Here is a 23,007-nt window from a genome sequence, read left to right as displayed (position 1 = left end):
AATGCTTCCAAATTCAATGACTTGGTGGCTTGTTTATTATTATCTATGTGTTTCTACTCCTGTGGATGTACACAGTTTTTCTTAGAGTTATTTCAATGATTTGTGTTTCAGCAAGGGTAAGCAACTTAAAAGAGATACATCTTGACGAATATTGATCAGATAAATATTTTAAAAGGCACAGATTAGCAGAGAAGGCAAGCACCCCGTGTAATTCATCTACTATGACAAACCGGGAAGCATTTTAAAATATCTTTGATCTTCAGGAAAAAAATGTCCGACACTAAGGTATTGATTTTTTTGATAATTCTTTCAAGCTGGACTCTGTGCAGTTTTGCTGCAGAGACAGGGATACTGTGACATTGCTCCAAATCACTGAGAAACTTTTTTTTTATTGTCAGGATGATAGACTACTTAAGATAGTTAATCAAATTGTTAGCTGGAATTTGTCAGACTGGTTGATATTTTCAAACTTAAACAAACCAGCAGGTTTTTTTCTGGGGAAAAAAATGCTGGTTTGCTGAAAATTCCCCAGATCGTCATGGTTTGATGAGTCATTTTGGTTGTGTAAAAGCTGTGTCAGTCATTGTGTAATGTTTACGTTTGTCACCCTGCCAAACGAAGTCAAATTGCAGCATTACTGATTTCAAGAGACGGGAAGGGCTTACAGGTGCTGTGTAGGGACACAGAGAAAAAGACATTCCCGTGACAGCTTTGGGGGAGCAATAGGATTTCTGTGGGGACTGCTTCTGCCCAGCACAATAACTACCATTTGCTGTTCACATCTGTGTGGACAGTCTTACTCCCAGGTGCTTAAAGAGATGACATGTTAGGATTTTGGAATTGGGGCAATCTTTCAGACAGATTTTGAACTATACAGGGGTGGTAGTGTACTCCATAGCCACACTTGTTTTCCAAATGAAGAATGAGGAAAAAATTTAAGTCTGTAATCTTGAGAGAAACATGGAATAATTTGAATATATAGCCTAAAATCCATAGGAAGAAAATGAGGTTAGCACCCCACACCCGCCTGCCCAAAGCAATGCAGCCCAAGTCCAGCTGGGGCATCTTTTTCAAGTGGCGGGCAAGTTGCGGTGAGCAATTCCAGGAAAAATACCAGGAAACTTTGGTGACATCATTGTGCCACACTTGAAAGATGAAGAAACCTAGTATGGAGCCAGGGGGACAGAGAAAGGCAGCTGACACTGTTCAGTACTGTTCAAGAAAATCATAGATTGGTCTAAATAACACTGTAATCATAGTCTAAGTCACCTGCAAAATCGTAATAACGTTTTGTTATCTGTGGTTTAAAAAGGAACTTAATTGATACTTAAAGAAGATTCAAAAAGCATAGAGATGTAGGTCATAAAATAGCAACTGAAAACTGTTAAAGATTATTGAAGGAAGAGAGGAACAAAGGAAATAGGGTTTGTATGGTTTATTGCAATTTGTCTTGTAAGATTGGAATTCGTCATGGGTTTCACTCGAGCTGAAGTCAGCATACTGTCTGGTCTGTATTGTACGCAGGCTACACAAAACTTTGTGTAATAGATTACTCATTTTTTGTAGACATAGTCTAATTGTTTCTTCCTCCTACATATCTCTTGAAATATTCCTTTAATAAATGACATTTTTGTTAAAAGATAAACAAGAACAAGGAACCTTATGGATATTTCACTTGTATTCTGGAGACGATAGTATTAATTTAACCAGTGACAACATAACAATTTGCTCCTCTAAAAACACTTTCCATCTGTGCATCCTATATTCTTCAAAGTGGGATTATTATTCTAATCCCTGGGTTAAGGCTGGTGAAGTTGAATGACTGTGTAGTTATGGCTTTATCCAAGGCTGTGCAGCAAGTAAGTGACAGACCTGGGAATAAAGGTTCTGAAATGAGCTCTGTTAATTGCGTTAATAATAACAGTAGCAGCAACAGCAGCAAGACATCTTGGAAGCTGAGGAGGAGAGATGAAGTCTTTAATTGGAAATCTCTCTGTTAACACATCAGGTCGGGTTATGACTTTGTCACAAGGAAAGTGTGTTGGGGACAAGATGAAGTACAGTGAAGATTCACTGGTGAAATCAAGCCCTCCAGAACAATAGCCTTGTTACTTGCTAAGTAACCCAGCAACCCTTTAGCTACAAGTCTTTCCAAATTACACAGTTTTCTTTTAATGATCCCATATTTGGAGTGGGTTTGTCTGCTGCGGCTGAGGTGCCTGGAAGTTACAATAAGTGCAAGTCAGAGCAGTGGCTGTAGGTTGCACTCGAGACAGCTGAGAGAGATTCTTCACCAGCAATGGCGAGGCTGGAATCTTGGCATGCTGATTGTCCTCATTCTCTCCACTGACTGCGCAGTGAGAGTGACGGATTTTGCCATAGTTATCTAGCCTTTTGGAAACCAAAAGTCAGGAGAGATGATTGTTTCAGGCAAATGGTATTTCTGAGGCACTTTTCAAATTCAAAGCTTTTTAGCAGTTCTGTTTTATTGTCAAACTGTTTCAGTTCATGAACTACAAGATATTAGTAGAAATTCTGAACTCTTCAAAAATTTTGAATGGATGAGGACTGGAATATATTGTTGGAAAGTAAAGAAAGGTAATGTAAATCAAGATGGCTAGAGGTGATGTGGCAGAATACAACAGATGTGAATTCTGAGAGTAACATGCAGATAAAAACCTTTTCATCGATTAAAAAGATGACAAATTTTGTTTAGTGCTGCAACCATTCACTAAATGTTTCTTGACTTTGCAGCATTCATGTTTAGGAATTAGATGCCTTGAGAGCTCCAGAAGAAAGTCTGCTTCAGATGTTTCCCAAAGCAGCTGCACATGCAAGGAGAGCTCTTGTGGCTGCCATCCTTTATAAACCTGTGTATACCCCTTTTGTGAATAACACCCATTTCTGAGTTAGTTTGTTGCCTTTTAGGTCACTTTCAAAATTCAGGTGTGCAGGGAGGTGATGGAGGTGACAGGAATGCTCCATGGAGTTAGGTTTAAGGCAAGAAGAGACAACTAAGTAGCATAACTGGACTCTGCATAATACAGGCCATGGTATTTCATGTAGTTCTGTGTTGAGCCCTAGCTGTAACTGCTTAGAGAGTGTCTTCCAGCAACAAGTGTTCATTTGGCAACACCAAGAAATGGAAAATATACCAATATCCTGAGTGGCTTGTTCTCTGAGTTATTGAACCCTTATTACTAATAAGGTACTCAGTAAGGACTAATACAGGACTCCAGCTCTAAAACAGATCTGAAGTAATTGAATTTTTTCTTAAAGAGACTTAAAAATCATGCTTTTAACTAGCACTGCTAATTATTTTTACTACAAGTAATTCCTAAAAGTACTGACTAGGAGCAATTGGGGGAAATTTTTCTTCTGTGTGTTTATTTCTTTCTTTGCCAGCCTTTAGTTTATCTTGGATTTTTTGTTTCTTCTCTATAGTGAATTTCTGTGTTGTTCATGTGGATGTTTTGAAACCAGAAAGGGGAAAACATTTTTTAAATTAGGAAAATGTTATTACAGAACTACAAAAAATTGGCAGAGAGATTCAGAGAAGATATTCCATCTGCCACTGGTTTTAATTAAATCAAAAGCCCAGAACAGAAACAACCAAACATGCACAAAACCAGAATTCAGTCACAGTATCCTATTAATTCACTTGTATATTCAGAGAAGTTATTTTCATCAGAAAATTAAAATGACCCCAAAATATTTTTGTTCCCTGTTCTCCAGTATGCGTTATATTATTGTATGAAACAGAAGATTTTGAAGTAAACAAATAACCCTTTTCTGAACTGCAGTATTCTTGTTTATGTTTTGAATGTCTGCATATTATATTATGTAGCCCTCAAGCCATTCAAGTTAGTTTTAAAATCCTGGTTAGCCTCTTTACCATTGATTTTTGAGAAGTTTCTGTTTCCCTAGAACATAATTTTTTGCATGGTTGTTTAACTGATGAAGTGATACATATTGGCACTATGTTTGGTGGCATCAAACAGATATTAACAAAGAAATTTTTGAGTGAGTTAAGAGTGTGACAAGTAGGTTATTAAAATCTCTCCCTAGGCTGACCAGCAGTTCAATATCTTAAGACTGTGCTAAGATGTCTACTGATGTCAGTATCAATTAGAGTGGGCAATAAATTAATGGGCATTATAAGTTGTGATGAGAGGAAAACAAAATGGGTGTTGTTATCTGGCATCATGTGGATAGGAAATGAAAGCTGATGGGTGTCAGAACAGTTCTCACACTTGGAAGGCATTTAGGAAATTTATTAATTATGCACATCCCACAGTCATTTCAGGATCTACTATTTTTTAATGCCTTCTGTATGTAATTCATCACCACCATTGTCAGCATTCTTTCTTTTCTTCCCTTTTTCTTTTCTACCTCTATGTATGCATACATAGAAACACATATATTGTTTTTATTTCCCATAAATAATAGTAATCCAGACAAAATAAATCTATGGTTACTTTTTGTATATGAGTAATACAGTGAAAACTATGTTCAGTTTTCAGAATGTAAGTATTTTTTTCCTGTTCATAACTTGACAGCTAGAAACAGATTCTGTGGTACCTCTGCAAAACCTTAGTAAAGGTTTAGTCACCTTTTTAACAGTCTATATGTGCATTTGTGTCGCGTAGATGCATATGCCAAGGACTCTGAATTTTTTGCTTTCTTGTCAGTTGTAGAGTACGCTATGCTGGAAATGCAAGCAATAGAGTACTAGTTTCCCCAGGAGATCGCAGCCTGTATCCATGATGGTGAAGGGACCCCTCAATGTTTCAGTTGCTTCCTTACATACACACCTTAATCTATAGGGATAAGTGATAGGATTTGTTATAAACACACTTCTGTTCCCCTGCTTAGATTCACCTGCCTTCTACACCTTACAGCATCAGGCTTAAAGGATATATGAAGCATTACTGCCAGACAGCAGTACCACAGTGTTCAACCTCCAGAAACAAGATGGTGTAACACCTCTCCCATTTGTTGAGATGCTGTTGGTTTGTCTGGTGCTGTCTTCAGACTGACTGGCTACAGCAGATAATATGAAGCAATGTCACCTGCTACGTCAGTGTGTCCTGAGGTCAATCGCTTTGCCTTAGATGTAAACAAGATGTGCCACTGCTTCTGGACTAGGTCTGTTTTCATGTCCTTCCTTGGGAGACACCCTTGTACTACGGTTGAGAAATGCATGTGCAATTTCCCCACAGTTCTTCTTTTTCTGAGAATTTTACATGAGGTAAAACTGTATATGTTAATACTTGTTCTGGTGGCCTCCCTGTGGGCCAAACTGCTGATACCACAAGCTGCTTAGTCCACAATTAAGGACATCCAGACCTTACCTTTACTTCCAGACCTGTCACCACAGCCTCGGGGAATTTGAGTTATCTCAGGCCTTGTATCTCACTGGTCAGTGACTGGGTGACTGCCATCCACTGAGGGTACATGTTCATTCCTGTTCTGGTGTGTCCTGGTCAATATTACGGGATGCGCCACGCTCTTGAGAAACTGTGCTGTTAGGTCTTCCTTTCCCGTTGCCTTGGCCCACCTACCAAAAAGGAAGGGTTATCCACTAGTTTCTTAAGATTCACTTGACTGTCATGTGCTAGCTGAAGACTTTTTTCTTCTCGCCTCTTATAGCAATCACATTTTTGAAGAATTTGTTGGGGTTTTGCCGTGCATCAGGAAATCCAATTCCCAATGGGACTTGGACCCATTATTTTCTGTGCTTGTGTAAAATCAGTTTTTTAGTCCATGGCAATATACTCTCTGTTGCATATATCCATGAGGGTGTCAATCCTGAGGTGAATTCTGCTGTCCTAAAAATAGTCGTAGAGAGAGGTGAACAGCAGAAGATCAATACCATGAAAAACCTAGCAATCTTAATACACCTTTAAAAGTACAATTTTAAGAAAAAAGTAGTTTGAATAATTTTCTGCAGTGTATTTACACTAACATAGGTCTAGCGCAGCTGGAAGAAATAGAGAATATTTCTGGGTCATACTATCAAGATAAAAGTGTGAATTTCCAGTTTTTGTATTTAACTCTTTCCCTCATGCTTTCAGTTTATCAAATTATTCAGTAATATTTGAAGAGATGAAGAACACTATACCTGAATAAAGTGTAGACTGCCAGCAATATAAATGTACCTGATATATGAGGAAAGAGAAGAGATGCAACTTTTCATAAGGTTAGCAAAATGAAAAGATGACCTTACAGCAATTTAGAATTTCATAAGGTACCAGTGAAGTTTCTAAGTTCTGGCAAGTTGGTTACTGTTAGTGAGTGAGAAAAGCCTCTGGAGGGTACTTCGGAAAAAAGGAATTACAAGATTTTGTAGTCACAAAATTAAAAGCTACTTCCCCTTGAAAGATGCTGAGATTTAATTTAGAATTTGAACCTTTGAGATATGTACTAATAACCCCTGCTCCCCATACATTGAGACAGGGTAATGAACAGAATTGTAAATTAAATGCTAAATGATTACAGATTAAATCATAGTGAATGGAAGGCTTATGGCAATTATGGTCTGGGACTTATGTACAACTCTGAGACTCAGCTTAGATCCACATCTACTGTCATGGATGCGCCTGTGCTGTTCTGGGGGCATTGTGGTGAGTCGTTTGAGCCAACCAGCCGCTTGATGTTATTTTCTCTGAGGAAAATGAATCGATTGTAGGCTAACATAAGCAAGAATACTTATACACATAATGATCTAATGACATCAAGACACAAGAAAACGCTGAGAAATAGTGCTGTATTTCCTTAAGATTTCTATTAAAGGATTTAATGATAAAAATGAGAAAACTACTCACAAATCTTAAGTTAGTTTCAAAAAGACATGAAAATTCAAAACCCATATCCTTTAGAAAAAGAATTTTAATATAGGTCTTGTTATTAATTGAGCTGATGTTCAACAAAGGTGTTTTAATATTAAGAAAACTTTATTCATGTTATCTGAATCACTGGCCCATATGGAATTTAAATTAGTTAATTTAACAGATTTTAATAAAGAAAAATTGACTCTGCATTTGTGAGTCTTTAAGGATTATGTAGCTTATTCATAATAATATAGAGATCTGCGCTAGTGTTTCTCAACCATGATGAGAACAATGAAGGATGTCATTCACCTAATAATGAAAAAGCTCTTCATTTTAGATTAGCTGAGAAGGTCCAAAAGGTCCAAAATTGTTCTTCCAGAAGGAAGAACAGTTAGCTCCAGAAAAGTTTTGTACATCTGTTCAGGGATAACAGTATATGTTAAAGATAAAGCACATCCCACTGGATCATACTGACTAAAGCTTTCACCTGATTTGAGTGCCTCGCTGGTGAATAGAGTGGCTGATTTGGTATTCGATCCTTTGCAAATGGTCCTATACTTCTGAGGAATTCTTTGGAAGATACAAAGTCATGTATAAAGTCATGGTTGCAGTTATTCTCCTGGAATAGGTCCTGCTTACAATTCTTTATATGTATTTATGGAAATCCGTAAAGGATATGAGGGGACCCTGTGAAGTATAATGTTCACAGGATGCTGAAAGAAGTGCCATTAGATGACTTGGTACTGATTCAGTGTTAAAAGACTTCAGTGATAGACTTCAACTCTTACAAAGACATCAGGCCTTTAAACATAACCCAGAGAGTTCAGCAGGTCTCATCCCACATACAATACATGGTTAACATCCTTGTCCCTTGTTTTGCAGTCTCTCCTTCCTGACCAAGCTGTATATCTTTTTATATTAATAAAAAGTAATTAAAGTTCAGCTGTAATTATAGTTCAGCCATATGACTTATCCCACTGAATCTCTTGTACAGCAACTAAATCCTGGGTTTGGCCACATGTAAGGAATTTTAGGTCCTGTTTTTTTCCTATAGTTCTTGCATTCATGTATAGGTTTGTACCGAATGACTATCTAGATTCATGTGTACCTTTTTCCTTCTGTCTCTTTTGACCCTATTCTGAGTATCTCTGAATTTCCTAGTTTTACTCTATGATTCTTGACACTGTTCTTGTGTACCTGAATTTCACCATTTGTAGGATAGGGCTAGTGATACTGACCTCTGTGTGAAAAGCTTTGTATTCTCCTGTTGAAAAATGCCATGCAAGAGTAAGGCATTTTTATTTACAAATTTAACTCCTGGCAGCATTGAGTGGTACCACCAGAATGCTAAAAGACTTGTAAATCTATTGTCCATTCCAATACCTTTTAAGGGGCTAAAACAAGCAAAGAAAAGCAGCAGACTGTGAAGACAGGAAAACTGGAGGTAGGCATAGCATGGCAGGCTGGGGTGGCAAATACAATTCTCTTTGTTATTTAAAACAAGAGGGGATCTTGTGTCTGAGCAAGTTGATGTAAAGTAGGCCTGGGGGAATCAAGTAGTGAAACAGCAGAGACAGACAGCAATAAGACACTCTTTGGAGCGACAACAAAACAGATGGTTCAATGGCCCCCTGTCCACCCCACAGAATACACAATTACTTACAGGACAAAGTCCATCTGGTCTTATAATAATCTAAGAATTCATCATGACTAAAGCTGCAGTCAGCTTTTTGCCAGCTGTTTGAATTAACTTGATCAATCCCCTCTATAAACCTATCTAAAAAAAAAAATCCAATCCTCTCCACCCATTAACCTGCTGTAACAGGTTCACCTCTTGCCTTGTGATAGAAAAACAGAAAAAAACAGTGCCACCTGTTAACTTTGGGAAGGATGGCCTGTACCTATTGGAAACTGCTGCAAATGAAGTGAGCAGTCATAAAATTTTAGAGGTTACCCTGTTAACTTGTTTGAAATTCTGGCACTGTGACTGATTGTCTGAGGTCAGAAAGATAAAGGAGATAGCATGTAAAGGTGTATAAAAGTATATCTCATCATGATTTTCAAGACACTAAGCCAAGGACTCGTACTGCACTCAAATGGAGCAGGTGGTTGTGCTATAAACAGGAACTTGTAGAGGGAGAAGGAGAAAGAGATATAGTCATACTGGGGTAGACTGCAGATTTGGGGAAGTGTGGAACAGCAGTGGTATTTTTTGATATTCAGGGTCTGTTAAGTCACTGCTTTCTGCCTTCGATAGTCACTCACATCTGAACAACAAGATAGAGGCAAAGGTCTCTGAACTCAGGGTGGGAGCTAACATGCTTCACAAGTGTAAAGGCTATGCAAAGCATGTGTTTGTGTTAAATTAGGCCCTGGGTGTTGAGATGGTGAGACTGAGGTCGGGTGCAGAGCAAGAGCAAAAGGTGTTTGAATTCAAACTGCAATCTGCTGGAAGTATCCTTGGAAAATATCCTGAGCACTTATTTCTTAAGTTCTTTCATGCTCATTGGGTCACTTTGGAGGAGTCTCTGGGTCAGGAAATGTATATAGTTAATTCCTTACTAAATTGTATCCTTCGTGCACATTATGGCCATTTTCAGCATTGATCTGATTTTATCTTTTGTAAGGGCCTAGGTGGTCTTAGTATGCAGCTGGCTTACAGAAACCCATTCAACCTTTTTAGCCATTTACTTTAACTATCAAAGAGGCATGATTGCTACCTGCAGGTGACAAAGGGAAAGGAGTGGAATGGAGTGATCTATGTGATTATAAAACTCAGCTGTCTGTATATGAAACCAACACTGTCCTAAGCATGAAACATGAGCCTTCTTCCTCAGTCAGGCATCCAGTCCTGTGAAACGAATGCTTCCTCTAAATAACTAATTCAACCTCTATAGCATTTCCATACCTGTGCTGCAGCTAAGTTTCCAGTAACCAGCTGCCAAAGAAAAATGTATAGGCATTGCAATATGTTTTCAGAGTCTGGAATAGCTTTCAGGCTGTCACTGGCTCAATTTCAGGCTTTTTGACAGGCTATAATCTGTCCTTCTTGAAAAAACTGACAATTTTGCAGACAGGAGCTGTGCAAATAGCCTGAAAATGGACAGCTATTATTTTCAAAATATTATTAAAAATGAGAAAACTAAAACTAAAAAGTGAAAGTGTTCTTATTTTTAGTGCTATTCTTCAGAGTAGTGAATATTATTTTTGTAATGCTACCTGGTGGTACAATTCTAAGTAAAGACTGTAAATTCTGACTAGTGTAACATTTGCTAAGTGAGGAACATATGCCATTTATCTTACGGGAATATAAAGTGAGTTGGTATGCTAGATGACACAAAAAAAGGAAATATAATTAAGCATTTGAACCTCACATTAACTTAGTCACAGTGCACTGGTAACATCTAGCTGCTTTAGTAATAATGAAAGATACTACTGAGTGGGAATTCAAAACAGGTACCAAAAAGTCCTCATCTCGGTTATATTGCATTTTTAATCATTGCGACCTGGAGAGTGACCTGAAAACTTATCACTGATTCTACTTTTTTTTCTTTTAAAATATGTAGTGTATCAATTTTCTTTTAAAAAGGTATAATTGTATTTTGTAGTTAAAATGAAAAAAAAAAAAAAAGCAAAGTTAAAATTCCCATAAGAAGTTCAGCTTGTTTATGAACATCTTTTCTTGTTAAATTCAGACCTTAATACATTAATATATGCATTTACTTAATTTAAATCCTGTTAAATTCTTTGTAGCTTTCAGTGCAGCAAGAAAAGAGTCTTCAAAGTTGGTCTTTGGGTTTGTGTGCAAACAAATGTGAGTGGGCTGAAGAGTTAGATCGGTCCAAGGACAAGTCTTGGATGCAGTATGGAGTAGGTCTGGGTGACTGAGAACACATGCTGCTATACTGAGGGGTCTTAAAGGCATGCATAACTGTTTAGGACCACGTACACTATAGAAAAACCCTGCTGTCTCTTTGTTGTAACCAGGGAGCAGTTGCCAGAGAGAACGGGTGCTGTTCCACCACAGAGAAGAGTTGGAAACTCCACAGAGGAGTGCAAGAATATGGAATATTTTTGAGATGTTGATTTAGCATTTTCTTCTAAAATATTGAGTAGAAATACCACAGTAATTTTTTTGATTTGTCTGTTTTCCATTTTCTACCCCAGAAAGTTAAGCAACTAAATGTTATTTTGGTGAGACAGAAAAAAAGAGAGACATTTTTCTCTTTCCTATGTTTTGATTTTCTCATAGTAGTAGTATTTATAGCAATGCACTATTTTAGGGTGTGTCACACAACAGCGAGTGTACACATCTGAGAAAGTCTGAGTGTTACCTTCACTGGCTTGGCTGCTTGTAGTTGAGCTGTGGCATTGTGGCCGGCTTACCCGATTCTGGTGTGGTCCTTGCACCTCTGCGTGTGTGTGCGTGTATCGGTGTGTGTGCCACTGGTGTGCTTTGTTGCTGAGACCATCGTGAGTCCCCAACACCCCCCTCCCAGCCTCTACTTACACAGAAGTCATTATGTGTCACTGAAGCACAGATATGCCCTCAGCTTTCTTCTGCTTCAAATGTACACGTTCTTAGTGTGTCTTAAGGGGGATGATAATTCTATCTGCAGATGCTGTGTATGGGCATATACACTATCCTACGCCCCCAAGTAAACCAAGGTAGTGGGACCAACATGTGATTTAAGGACGTTGTACACAGAGATGAATTTTATCCTGTTAAGACCCAGGTATACCTGAGAGATTCAGTGATGCATGAGCTTTTTATGGGCTGCTAGCATACAGTTGAATTTTATCTGAATTGACTACTGTGCAAACATCCCCAAATCCAAACCTAATGACTGTGGAAGGTATTAACCTCTATCAGTACTGTACATGACACCTTAGCATCCTCTGTGTTTAGTTTGTAGAGAGTGCTTCATTAAGATTTTTGTGTATGCTTGCCATTGCTGCAACAGAGCTGGGACAGATTAGGACAATATAAAATGTTTATAAATCACACTTAGGAATTAAAACAGTGGACACAAAACGACTATCTTCAGGCTGGAGAAAATAAGATTTCAAAGCAATTATTGGAAGTTTAATATATCTGGTCTTTTGTGGCTTTATGGCTTCAATTCAAAACCAGGTGTTTCTGTATGTAGCTATAATGGGAAAGCAATTGCCATCCACTATTGAGCAACTGGAATAATAGTCTATCTTTTTTTTTTTCTCTTAATTCTTTCCTCTGAGGTCACTTTACTTGTTTGGCTTACCTTTGCTCCACAACATGCAAAATTAGATATATATATATATATATATATATTTAATTTGGTGAATTTGAGGAAGGTCTTAAAATGCTTTTTATTTGGTGCATACATTATTCTGTGTCCTTAGACAGTGTGTTATTCTTGGCAGACTTTTAAAGAGCTGACATCATCTTTAGCAAGTTTCTGTTTCCACTGGTTCAAGCTTACAGTCACCAAAGTCTTTTGTAGCACCTCCGCATCACTTAAAGCTCCATAAATTTTTAAAACTATCATTTCTATTCAAACATGGAGAGGAGGCAACACAAAAATGATAATATACTGTCATTAAAATTTCATTTAAGCTCTATGTCATTGTTATTTGGCTAATTTCACGATGCATAATAACATGCATCAGATATAAGAACTGATATTCTGCTGGAAGTGTGCGGTCTCGGCTGCTGGTGGTTAAACGTGTGAGAGAATCTTTACATTGCACCGAAGTTGCTGTTCCACCTTGTTACTGAAGTAAGGACTTAATGTATTTAGATAAGGCCATTTTCCTAGACCATGGTCAATCTAGCTGGAAGGTAAAAAGAAACTGTTTGAATGAGCTCCTTGTGTTTTGGAGTAATAGAAAGTATTACCTGCATAAAACCCCTGCTTTGTTCATAGCCTTTGGCCATCACAACTACAAAGGCGCTGCTGTCACAGTTATTGAAAGGTTTGAAGCACCTGCCTCCTGCAAATTTCAGATTGCTCTGAATGGCTAGGATTCCTCAGATTACTACAACATCGTGTTTCTGAAGTGCTCAAGTGACCTGGGATTTTGATAAGTTTCCATTTTCCCTTAATTTCTATGGGAGCTTGCTGCCACTGTGGATTTGAAGTGGCTCAAGTGCCATCTCTGGGAAAACAAGCAGACAAACAAAAAAATCCAGACAAGCTTTTGGATATTCAAGGCCATTTTTTTTTTAAGTCTGAGTCAAAATGCGGACCTGTGCGTGACAAGCACACCAAGACATGCAGACATTCTGGAAAAGGGCAGCGAATAGTGTCAAGCAACACTCAACAGCTGATACGTTGTCTAGCTGTATAAACCAGGAGTAAATCCTGCTGCAGAGACAGAGCAGGAGGAGCGTGCATCATTTTTCTGTAGCTGTTGTGTGCATAACAATGCAAAACCAGTGGTCTCTTATGAGACGAGTGATTTTAATGTATCTTCTAAAACCTAAATAATGGGCTCTGTACGGATAGTGTTCCCAAGACACAGAGCTTTTGAAGATTTGTTCCTTTTCCTTGACTTTGACAGTTTCATAGCAACAGAGAAAGGTGCTTCTATTGTATGAAGCATGTAAGGGATTAATTTCAAATACAGGTCATGTTTAGTGTACAGACTTGAGTTAGAAATGTTCTTTTATAGTGTCACAGAAATGCTTAAAATAATGGGTCTCTCTTATTCACTCATTTTTGAGAAGGGAAATGGGATTAATCTTGGCCATAACTGCTGTCATATACTGAAGATGTTTCTGACTACATGTAGTATGAGCACATTTTAAGCTCTGGTGAGAATAATATCAATCGCTAGGTCTGCATACAGACAGATGTTGTTCAAGATAAACTTCAAGAACTTAATTTAGATGTTCATGCTGATGCTAATGAATCTAGCATTAATAGCTATGAAATGAATACAGTAAAGGAGGGGGTAATATAAGCCCAGGACCTACTAATATAATAAATATACTAATGAAGATAAATATTCCATGAAAGCTAATCAGTCAGTCTGAAGACACCCTATGGCTGGTAAGTGTCTGGCTTTCGCCTCATTAATTATTTAGTTGAGAAGGAATCAAATAATCCAGGAGAGCAAGAATATGGTTATTTTTGTCACTCTTGTTCTTCTCTCCATTAAGTTAACTCTGTTGTAGGGAAGAAACAGAGCTCTAATAGGATTTAAAGGCAGCATAAATGTGTATTGGAATTTTCAGTGGCCCTTGGAGAGAAACAAAACCAATATTTTTGGTGTTCCTGTGAGTGACATAAATGAAACCAGGCACTAAGCACAAGCGTTACATGCAAAAATGTGCTCTAAGACACTGAGAAACGGGTAAGCAGATTGTTTACGTCTGGGCTGTGTCTTGGGAAGGCCTTAATCAAATCACCTCAGATTTGCATTGCAGGCTCACTGTCTCTGGTAGCATCAGAATTTTCTGGCCTATTTAACTCCACACATGCAGTTCATGGCAGCAAAAAAGCAGTGTGGCAGATAGCTGCTCTGGCACATGGTCTGTCACTGTTTGGCACTCTGCAGTGTAATGCAGAACAGGATTGTTATCAACTACTAAAAGTCCTTCACCCCACCCTCTTGATCTCTTTCTGCCTCTGCTTGGTGGGATCACACAGCAGATCAGAGTAGTTCATTCTTCCAGACGTTTGTCACTGTACCAACACATGGGCCACTTGTGTTAGTGGTTGCTACGAAATGGAGAGCTGTCCCTCAGGAGCTTGTCTGAGGTTGCTCATTTCACAGAGGTTATAGAAGTTAATACATACTTGATAAGCACTTGATATGAGATGGCGAGACATGAAGAAAAACCCTGTATCACCTTAACACAACCTTCACCCAATGAGTTCTGTCTTGTTTTCATAATAGAGACGATTGGAGGCACATCCCACACCTGCTGCACATTGCTGAAATTCGATTTAATACCATTCCTGTCCCTTGCTTACCTTGGTGATCACACACAGTTTTTGCAAATGTCAGTTCCAATTTGCTCTCATCCAGAATGGTGTTTATTTAATTAAACCATTGTGCCTGTGTCTTTCCTAATTCTAACATGTTTTTTGAAGATCAGGCACAAATGACCAGGGGTTGAAAGACACAGAAGATTAGAGGGAAGCTGTTCCCTGATGCTCCATTAGTATGTTTGTGCAACAGCTCTGTCATATATAACAACACTCCCAGGGTGGGGAGGCATTGCCAGGGAGCCACTTTCCTGTCAGATGCTGCCACAGCACTTGGGGGTTTCCCCAAGAGAAGGACGTGGCAGTGTTTGATGAGGAAGTGTGGGGTGTTGGACTGAGCCTACTGTGAGGTGGCCCAAAATGGCAAACCAGGTTCATGGCAATGAACTGTAGCCATTAGCACAACATTTACAACTGAGGCCATAGAGTCTGAGGGGAGCTCACTTGTTGTACTGGATGCTGCTGTAACTATGGGGTATAGCAATTTCTATAAGTGTTTGCTATCTCTTGGCCTTCGTTTCTCCTTGATATTTTGCAGTCCATAGAAAGAGCAGGATTTTAACTTGATGTAAAACCATGTAGATGATATGTGGTGGGAAGCAGCCTTGATGACCTGAGGTAGCATTACACAGTGAAACATCAAGAGCTTGTCAAGGAGGGCACCAGTTTCCTGTCTAAGTGACTTAGTTTTCAAACAAAAAGTGTACTATTTGGGATGGTAACTTTATGTCGCTACTGCATTAAGCACAGCACTTGTGCTTTTAGCCATCTGTCTAAGCATTTTACAGAGATTTTAGCCCAATAAGTCCTCACAGGTCATTTGTCTTGAGTGTATCTGGTGGACTTTGAACAATGAATAATTGAATATGATTTTTTTAATGTTTAACTTAGTCTCATAAGATGTGTCTCAGAAAGTATAGGCTATAATTTCTTCCTAATAAAAAAAAAAAAATCCATTACTCTCTATGCTATTATTAACATTTATAAGGGACTTTCTTAGTATCCCTCAAAAGCTGCTAAGAACATCATTACTGGAACACTCTATTATGGCCTTTTAATCTCCTTTTTTACTAACTGGCTTGGGTCATTGCAGCATACTCAGTGGGATAGGTCAAGGCATTATTTCAGTGGTATATGGTATTTGCATGGGAATCTTTACTCTTTTAGTACATTTAAGTGCTTCAGAGGAATGTTTTCTAGAGAGTTCCTAAAAAGCAATATTCTTCCCTCCCTCCCCTTTCCTTCTCTCTCTTTTTTTCTCTCTTTCCCCTGTGTATGTGTGTGCGTGTGTACCTTTTAGGTGAACAGTTAACCTGTCTGTGTGTTTGGAAAGCTTTCAAAAGTCACTCTCGTTAGGACTGATTTCGCCTCTTGATTTAAGGAGCAATAGCAAAATCAGAAAGCTCATCCTGAGAGCAGATGATGCAGTAGGACATGGGATGCAGAAATCTGGATTTGAAACACATCAATACATGTCAAAACATATATTAGTAAATTCTCAAGCTATAACTAAAGGCATTTTTTTTTTTCAGTACAGACCAAATTTAGCACCTGTAAGGAACATAATTTTTAAAAATGTTGGGGTTTTTTTGTGCAGTAGTCATTAAATTGAATGCATGGAAAGTAATTTGAAGTCTTCACATGGAAACATTTATTCAAAGAGAATAGATATCCATCAAAAATAAAAGGAACCTATAAATTCTGAGACAAAAATGTTTTGATCATGTCTTACTGAAGATGGGTACAGAATGTCTAAATATCTGCTTTCCAGGATTTGTATAATCACATATTCACAGAAGAAACCCTCTTGAATCTTTCTCAACCTTTTCTCAGCCTGGAAACTCTTGAGAACCATGTTTGACTACCAGGGAAGGGCAGACATACAAAGCTAGCTATAGAAACATTCGTCCTCATCCTCTGCTGTACACACAGTTGTTGTGGCTCAGGTGTGTATTATTCTGCTTGTTGTCTAGCTCACAGCCTTACTCCTAACTCTGCTGACAGAGATCCTTTTGTTGTTTCTAGAATTCAGTCTGGGAGTCTCTTTCCAGACCCACATGGGTGTAGTTTCTTGGCTGGTTACCTAGATATTTTGGACTCTAAATTTATCACAATCTCTATCCTTAAGTCTCAGCTGATCACTTTTCTTTCAATGATCACTCTTTTCCCCTTTCACACTTTTCCCCATGCCTCTCAGGCATGCTTACTCTGGTCCTGATGCTCACAGGGAAGAAAAAAGCAAGAACAGTGCTCTCTGTGGGCATGGCCCCGAGCTCCTTTAAGTTAAAAACCGTAACAGGTTCAAGCTTAAAATCCCTGATGTGTGCTCTCACTATTTTCTTTATCTTTATTACGTATCCACACATAGACCCTGGACACTCAGAACTGACTGTCTGGGTGTACAGAACAGGAATGAATCAGAAGCCTCCCTGAATAAATCTGTAGACTTTTGACCAATAATCTAAAGCAATGTCACCAATTATCTGTTCCTACTATGCTTGACAGTGTATCTCATTAAACATCAGGAAGCCCCTGAAATATTTCAATAATGTTGTTTGTTGTAACATATAATTGCATATTAAACTGTTTTATATTTTAGTTGATAAAGCAGCTATTTATCTATGACTGTAAAAGCCATTGGTAAATTTATAGAAAAACCTGTAAGCCTCAACATGGTGCTAAATTCTAATAAAAGAGGAAGGAGGCTGGAAGCTGATAAGAGAGGTGGTGACTCAGAGAAGATAGATAGTTCAGGCAAGAGTAAGCAGAGAGCACTGAGTCGTGAAGAAAGAACCTAAACATTTTCAGAAAGTCTAATGCAAATATTAAAGCTGTGGATGAGAGCTTTAAATAACACAGCTGGAACATAAGTAGTACTAAGAACACCATAGATCTGGCATCAGTTAGGGGGATTAATCTTCATATAACTAGATGTATTAACTCCTATATTTACGTAAGGATGAAATCTTATGATTGAAAGTCTCCAATGTGTTATGCGTTAGACTGTATTTTTCCTTCTGTGGGTTTTACCACAGCTGTGAGAAAAAAATGAAACATTGTAAAATTAAACAAGAAGGGTGAGTAGGCGTTCAGGGGTGAAACAGGGTGAGTTAATTCTTCCTCAGACTGCTGAGCTGTCAAGTAATGGGTTGATTTTGGTAATGGTAGGGGGAAGGAGTATGATGTCAGGGTAGGAAATGGTAGTGCTTGTGTAGGTGGCTGAGGTACTGTGGTGGTTAGATCCAAAAACAGCACAGGAAAAAGTTCTGGCATTCCTTCCCTCACCCAGCCCTCACTCTGACCTTCCTCACCCACTGCTTCATGCTCGAGTGTCTTGAGAGCGGATGCCACCAATCATTCCAAATTGTAGGATATTTTGTGATATAGAGTCTTACTGTATATAACAGACATGTTAAGTGCTGCTATTGGCAAAAGCCATCTTTAGCACCATCTCAAAGAAATATTCCTTTCTTTGCTGCAGGCAGAGACCTCTGAAGGAAGGGGATTCTCTTGGCAACAAGTTGTATGCAAGTACCTGGCTAGCTGAGTTTCCCATGTGCTGGGCTGCTCTCCACCATGGAAAAGGGGAAAACTTGGAGCACATGGGCTAGGAGAAGGAAGCCAGCATCCTTCAACCCTCAGCCCTTACAGAAAAACATGTCTGGGCTGGTTTCTGATGGCTTCAGAAAAATCTGTTGTCGCAATCTGCTTCCACTTGAATGGAAACTGTCTAAGTTTAATTGTTCTCTTTTGTCCCCGAGCTGAGACACTACCCTGGTGGCAAAATACTGGGAGTCACATCCAGTTTGGCATTTATGGTACGGCAAGCCCGCTACATCAACAAGAGTTAAGTTGTTCACAAAGGCCATATTTAAAGTATTTTCCTTCCGATTTAGTCTCCTTAAGAATTACAGATGTACTTGCAGTGCTTTCTTTAATCAAGTCAAGCGAAAAAGGAGTTATAAAGGCAAAAGATATAATAATATTTTCATTTGTAATGAACCAGCTTATATAAATATCATGAGGAATTTGGTACTGTTCTTGCAGTCCTCATTACTATTACAGTGTCAGATGAAATGTTTTTTAAACCATTACTGAATTTTTCACAAACTGAAGAATCCTTGATTTATAAGATCTGAATGTAAAGAGAGTCACAAAGATTTTCATGTCGGTGAAAAAAATATAATAACCTGGGTCCCCTGGGGAAGTGTTTTATTTGTTCAGTGGGAGATTTTGTACGGAAAGTCTAGATTTCTTACTTGAAACAATGTGCTGTCAAAGTACTGAGATTCAGCTGTTACCTTTATACGTGCTGTGAATATTACAGTAGCGTACACTTATGCTACCTGTGGAGCAACGTGTCATTTAAATAGAAGTATTCAAAATTTATTGTGAGCATCATATGTCTAAAAAGCTTGGTAGAGATGTATCTAGGTATTTAAATTTGCGTGTGTTAGACATTATGTAAAAAAATCTGAAGGAGTAAAAACTGAGATAATGAAGAAATATTACCTATTTTAAAATGTGATTAGATATGCAATATTTTAGTCATATTTTTATGTCAGAAAGAAACTTAGTTCTGAGTAGGAGTTGACTGGTTCCCAAATGGAAAAAAGAAGAGATAATAACTAATGTGTAGTGCTAGCAATTAGTGTATTTTGATGTGAGTGAACAGAATAAATGAGTGTTTATGCAGGTCATAATGAGTCAGAAATTTTAACCAAAGAATTATCTATTTTTCTAAACTAGTGCTCTAGGTTGGTTTTATTTGTTGAATTTCACAGAACATCATATACCAGTTATTCAAGAGAGCAAAAATGCATGATGGCATCATCCACATACCTTATGTGAAAGTATTTTTAGCATGTATGTTAGCCCATGTTCATAGAAAAGCACCTTACTGGTGAAATCCATACTTTCCCTGCTCAGCATGTTTTCATTTAAACTGTTTTGGATGGAAAAATAGGGGGTTTGAGCAATTAATTTCTTTTTATGAAAAAAAAAAACCATTTTGCAAATTTGGGTTTAAAAATCTCCAGATGACACAAATTCTCAAAAGTCCCAGATAGACAACGGTATAGTTTTTAACCAGGGGGAGAAATATTACTGTTTGAATACACAGCACTGCAAACCTCGGGGAGTCAAAACTCATTTGTTTCATATAACTTTGAAACTTGTAGCACAAATTTCTGACTGGACCTCATATTGCATGATGTACTTTGCTAAAGTAACTATTATGATGGATGACCAAGAAATGTTCATAAGGACAGCATTGATTTTTAAAATTATTTCAAAATGCTTCAGTTTTATGTTGAGGCTATTTATTTTTTAATCATACATTTGTCTGAATTTAATAGCATTTCTAAATCAAATAATTGCAAATAAACTGAAATGCTAGACAATTGATTTGATAAATGGTAGACAAATTATTTGACAATTTCTGATTTTGTTGTATTCTCATCGCCACTTCTTCTGCTTTCCCTTTTTCATAATCATTTTAGGTTTTAGTAAATCTGCATTTTTTTCAGTTAAAAATAATTTATTAAACAAGAATCCTTATAAAGGTACACTGTAGCCATCAGCTATGTTGTTTGTACATATTTATTTGTACATATTTGTACATATTTGTACATATTTATTAACATTTTCACTGGTATTTGCACACCTGATTACCTGATTTAGAATGGTAGCGGACTGCATGCAAAGTGTGTTGACATTAGCTTCACAAAATGTTTAATTTTTAATTCTAAAGAATGTGATTTTTTTCGGACCCTGACTGCTATTAAGTACATTTTGCAAGACTTCAAATTCTTTCATAGTGATGTGATAATAAGTTTTGGTTCTGCACCTGAAATTCTTCCATTCATAGAACTTCTCTGAGTTTAATGGGATTTTTTCTGCAGGAAGGATTCAAATCATTAAGGACATATATAGAAAAAATAATTCTGTTGCTGATGCTGAACTGAAGGCTATTGTCAAAATTACTCATGTTAATAGGCAAACTACAGACCCAGCAAAGCAAAAGGTTGAAAATATTAACTTCATTTTTGGATAGAAAAATGAACTTAATAAATGCAAGTAGACTTGCATAAACAAGATTGCAATCTTTATTTCGCTTTAGGATTCTCAGTTGCTGCATCATCTTCCACTTCTATTTCTAATAGTCAATTTTCCTGAATTACCATTGTACTCTCTGAAAGCTCCACTGGCAGATCCTCAAGCAGGGCAAACAGACCTATGCCTTTTCACATATATTTCCATTTAGGCACAATTATCCTGAGTTACTTCTTTCCTGCACGCTCTATTGAGATGAATTTATACGGCAGTGGCACAAGCACACGGGGAGTCAGACCCTGCCATTTGGGAATCCAGATTTTAGCTGGACTCCAGAACAGAAGAATGAGCCTGATTACCTTTGTTTTAATTCCACATGCTTCTGGTTTTTCCTCCTTATAACTCAAGGAGAAATTATTTATCTGGGAAAAACCCATAAGCTCTGTGGCTCACAGGTCCTTTTTCAGGTACTAAATATACAGGTAATTCATGCTTTGCAAGTAACAACATGGAAGAGTGCCCGAGACTCTTGTTTTTGCTCAGAACTATGTATTTCTAAAAGCAATTCTGGGCCTATATTCATATTGCCTAACTAACCTTATTTGAGTATTCACTTAAAGTGATTACATTAGGGACCCACTCATTGTGGGGTCTCTCTCTAATCACTGGGGAGAGATGGGGTTTGCTGGGTCTTTCTAGGAGTGTTGTTTGTGGTCTGCTGTGGTACCGTGGAGTGGGAATAATCCAGCCAACAGGTAGCCATTGACTGCTACCTCACCTCACCACCTCGTCTGGCACCAGGTCGTCCACCCCAAAGCAGAGAAACATCACCCCACAAAAGGTGTGCCCTCCCTTGCCTTAGAGTTGGGTACACCTCAGGGTGATTGGCCTGTACAAATCTTAGTTCTGTTGATTGCTGTACAAGCTTAGTTTTAAACTGTTTACAACTCACTTTGGAAATAAAAAGACGGTTGTGGTAAATATATTAATTGTCTCAATGTAACAACAATAAAACTGATTTAGTCTTACTTCTTCCCCAAGGAATAAGGGAGGTACAAACATGGGGCGTTCAACATTAAAATCTTGGTGGAAGTTAAGACAAGGTTAAAGGAGCGTGGGAGGAAATTTAGCTAATGTGATAACTGCTGATCTGTGTAACACTCTTAGGAGTGGAGAGAGATTTGTTTTCTTCTGTTCTTTTCTTTTCCCTATTGATTGGTTGTTCAAGCAATTGAAATACTGATTTAACTGATTTAATTCTGCTATACTTGCAACATCTATGTAGTGGCAAAATATAGAGGATGTGGATACATCTGTAGGTACAGATAATTCCATTTATTGTGGATTTTCATGAAGATCCTTTGAGATAGAGAAGCAGCCCTCAGTTTCTAGGCAGGGATAGCGAAGGAGGAATGCTGAGACCCACAGGAAGAAATGCAAGATCCTGAAACACCATGGTTTAGGTTTGAGACTGAAGTCACCACAGCACATTTACTTCTGCAAATTAGTTCTGCCGACTTCACTGGAGCCTGCACGTGAATAATATTTACATGTCAAGCTCTCCATATGGTTGACTGTGATGTTATCAGGCAATCTGAAGTCTTACTTCAGCTGTCGCTTAGCTGTCGCAAAAGTTGCTGAGTCTATACTAAGGTCTGGATCTTGGCCGGTCATGCGTGTGGGTGCCTAGAGCCATGCTGTTCAGCATCCAGCGAGTGGCAGGTAGCCTGACTTCTCCTCTAACTGCTCAGCTCATGACACAAGCTCCTACACAGCGCAACACGCAGTTCCCATTGCTCCTTCGAGACCTTCCCTGTGAGTGCAGCTCAGTAGCAGGACTTCATGAAATCAGACGTTCTGGTTACTTGTTCTGGTTACTTATACAGTGGGAGAGAGGCAAAAAAAAAAAAGGAAAAAAAATCAAGGAATGGGTAAACACTTGATTTCAATGAGCATTTTATGTAGGAGAATATTTTTGACACAGATTATATCTTCTTCTCCTATTGCAGTTCGTGTCTTAGAGCAATGGAAGAACAGGAACCTGAGGATGTTCAGGTGTTGTCCCCTGCTCCTGAACAGTCTAGGAAGAAACACAGATGCTTTTTGCTATGTTTTTGAAGGTGAGGTATTATTACTTGGTTGTC

Source organism: Nipponia nippon, unplaced genomic scaffold (genome assembly GCF_047370975.1).
Source record: "Nipponia nippon isolate SJK-2023a ecotype South Korea unplaced genomic scaffold, ASM4737097v1 scaffold_4, whole genome shotgun sequence".
NCBI classification, from domain to species: Eukaryota; Metazoa; Chordata; class Aves; order Pelecaniformes; family Threskiornithidae; genus Nipponia; species Nipponia nippon.
Note: the sequence above shows the minus strand (reverse complement) of the source record.